Source organism: Gossypium raimondii, chromosome 3 (assembly GCF_025698545.1).
Source record: "Gossypium raimondii isolate GPD5lz chromosome 3, ASM2569854v1, whole genome shotgun sequence".
NCBI classification, from domain to species: Eukaryota; Viridiplantae; Streptophyta; class Magnoliopsida; order Malvales; family Malvaceae; genus Gossypium; species Gossypium raimondii.
This window is the reverse complement of record NC_068567.1, coordinates 56637758-56641599: the sequence shown is the minus strand read 5'-3', so window position 1 is coordinate 56641599 and position 3842 is coordinate 56637758.

Below are 3842 nucleotides of genomic sequence, written 5' to 3'. Positions count from 1 at the left end.
GTAGAGGCCACCATGAGCGATCTCATGGGCCTAGGCCATTTTGGGCCACGTTGGGCCGAATATTAGGCCTTGGGCCCATTTACACCGTTATGACCATTTAGGTTATTTGGGTCACTCGAGGCAACTGTAGACCTTCGAAAAGGTTGTAAAATGACTGTAATACCCTTGTAGGGTAAAATGACCGTAATGTCCTTGTAGGGTAAAATGACCGTATTGCCCTTGTAGGGTAAAATAACCATAATACCCCTGTAAGGTAAAATAACCGTAATACCATTGTAGGGTAGAATGACTGTAATACCCATGTAAGGTAAAATGATCGTAATGCCGTAGTGAATAAATGACTATTTTGCCCCTCGAGGTCAAATGATTGATTTGCCTGTGGTTAAATGATTGATTCGTCTGTGTTTGGTATGATTGATTTGTCTGTGATTTGAATGACTGATTCTGAGCTTGGCATTCTGCATACACGACATGCTGCATGGGATTGGGATACTGTTATGGAGGAAGTATTATATTGGTGGCTCTGCCACAATCACTGTTACTGGTGGCTTGACCACATATACTATTACTGGCAGCTTTGCTGCAATACTGCCGCTGGCAGCTTTGCTGGGATGCTACTGATGGCTTTGTGCCGATCATATTATCATTACTGATGGCTTTGTACTAATCATATTACCGTTACTTATAGCTTTGTGCCGATCATATTACCGTTACTGATGGCTTTGTACCGATCATATTACTGTTACTGATGGTTGTGTGCCGGCCATATCATTGCTACTGATGGCTTTGTGCCAATCATACTACTGTACTTATGGCTTGTAGCCATTCTGTTTATAGCTTATAGCTATCCTGTTTACGGCTCTTAGCCATTCTGACTACTGGCAGCTATGCTGCGATATTGGTGTGAGGGCTAGGTGGGTCGACTCTGTCCCCACATAGTGTGTTGGGTTGGTAAGGGTGGTGTGTTGGCTGGATTAGAATGGGTTTGCATACTTGCACCATACTGATACTGTATTTGGGCTTAGGTCACAATATTTCTGTATTGGGCTAAGGCCCACACTGTACTGTTACTGTTAAAGGGATCTGACCTAGACTGATTCTATTTTGTATGCCGATTGTTTGATAAGGGATTACACACTTAGTTTTCACAAACTCACCCTTCTGTCTAACTGTGCAGGTAATCCCCAGCCTTAGGTGATTCGGTGCTGCGAGAGACTTGAAGGTGGCCACACAACTGCTGTTGTTTAAATTTGATTCTATTTTTATTAAATTTTATGCTAGGTTTTATTTTTGTAATAAGGCCTCTAAAATTTCTAGATTCTAAATTCGAGATTTTATTAATTGTGATTCTTATCTGTTAGATGTAAAACCCGATTTTCCAAAACAATAATTATTTTTAAACGCTGCGTTTCCATAACTCATTTTTTTTAAATATCACATTTTCGTAAATCATTTGTTTTAAATTAAGCTTCCACAACAATAAGGTTTTGAAGGTAACAACTTTTCTTTAATAAACCTCGATTGGAAATAAACGAACGTAAACTAAGATTTTGTACAAGTTTTAAATGGCAAGAAGGTTGAAATTTCAAGAAGGGTTTTCAATGGAAACTCGGTTTTCGAAAAACACTTCAATGTGACCCGCCAGATTCGTGCCTAACTTCTAGGCCAAATTTGGGGTGTTACACTCTTTACAAAAGTTGTTTATCTAACAACAACCATTCATTTTATATCATCAAACTTCAAAACTCAAGTATGCTTATCAATCGCAAAACCCTAATACTTTAACAGTTTTACAAATTAACCCCCGAGTTAGCTAGATTAAGCTACAACGATCCCAGAAACATAGAAATCATCAAAAATGGGACAAAAATACATACCTAATTGAGCAAAATAAGCTTGCCTAAATTTCAAGCTTCCATGGCTAAGTTTTCTTTTTTTCTTTTTTAAAATTTTGATGGAAGATGATGATAATAGTTTATTTTATTTTATTTATTACAACTTTAATCACTAATTTCCAAAATTAACCTTAATAATTCATTCAATTTCCAATGATAACTACTCATGCTTATCCACTAACAACTTTATGGCTAATTACTATATAAAGACCTCCAATTTAAAATTCTATAGCTATTTAATACCTTTAGCTATTAAAACATAACATTTGTACTTTACATAATTTAGTCATTTTTATCAAATTAAGCATGTAAACGGTAAAATTTATTAACAAAATTTTTATACAGTGTTTCTATCATATTGTAGACCATAAAATAAAATAAAATTGAATTTGGATTTGTACTCTCGAAATCACTGTTCCAATTTCACTAAAAATGGGCTGTTACAGTTTATCCGAGTTAGGGATTTGCGACTAAACAATATCTCCACTACTGATTTGACCGGAAGAAGCAATGTTAGAGGTAGTAAACAACTTAGAGTAGTTCATGACAAGAGATTCCAGGCCAGGCCTATCAGTAACCCATCTACTAATGGAGTCATTCAATCCTACAATTTTATTCGAATTCCTTTAAACTAAAATAAATAGATGGAAAAATCTAGTATTTCGTTCCCATCAATAATCCAATTGACTCAAGATTTCAAAGCCCAAAGGAATTTCTTTTCTTTAAGAACATAACCCACTTCCTCAAACAGAGAATTATGGAGATCTATAAGAAAATTTGAGGGGGATTTAGTTAAAGCTTTCTCTGCATCTAATAAATGGGCCAATAGTAGGCTCTTCTTCCTAAAAACGTTACCAAACGTAGATCTATTTTACTAGGCTAAATAATTCATGAAAGGGGAAATAGTGTCTAATAGAGAATAATCGGAGTTAGACAAAAAACTATCAAGAGTGTGGCTAAATTCAGGATGATCAAACCACATTAATTGGAAACGGAAAGGCGCATTTCGTTTTTTCCAAGTACAATTGTTAAGACAAATAAGCAAAGGACAATGATCTGAGTGAACTTGAGGGAGATGCGTAACCAAATCATTTGGGTATTGTAACCTCTAGTTAGGATTCGCAAAAGCGTAATCAATTCTTTCTTAGATAATATTAGAAAGATTACGGAGATTTGACCAAATGAATCTTGGGCCCTCATACTAACTTCCTTAATAATTTGTTCAACAATTTGGGGTGTATTGGCATCAACTTCCTCATCCATTTCTTTCAAACTATCCAAAGGAATTGCTGATAATCACCAAACTCACTCCCAATGAGTGTTTCTTTATAAGAAACGATACGGTGAGGATTTGAGATCCCATGGTCTAGAACCTAAACTTTCTTGGTGCTTTAGAGAAGTTCCTCCTTTTCCTCAGTTGATAAATCGGCAGCAGGTGCAACGGAAGAATGAACGGTCGTCATCTTATCTTATCTTACTACCAAACTATTAACTGCGCCTGAATTAACTTCTTACTAATTTTAAATCCTAACAAAAGACACCGCTGCGTGTTTGTGTGTGTGAACTCATAATACGATTATCCCCGATAGGTAAGACCTAACCTTCTTGAACTTTAGGTAATTGGTGGCATGTCTTAATAGGATTTTAATTAACTAATTATTGTGGCATTAGGTTGGTAACCCTTGACCCTGTATGGGTTTTCAAATTTCAATATAGTCAAATCCATCCTACCTACCCACCCATTTCATATAATCACCATGAAAATAGAAAAAAGTGAATAATAATGAAAATGGAAAAAAGTAAAGTCGTTACATGACACGATACCATACCCCTTCTCTTTTCCCTCAGCTTTTTCAAAATTTTATACAAAAACGTGATCCCATGATAATAATTTAATCAAAATTGGCCAACCCACCCCCATGGATCTAATTGAATACGGCATGGAAT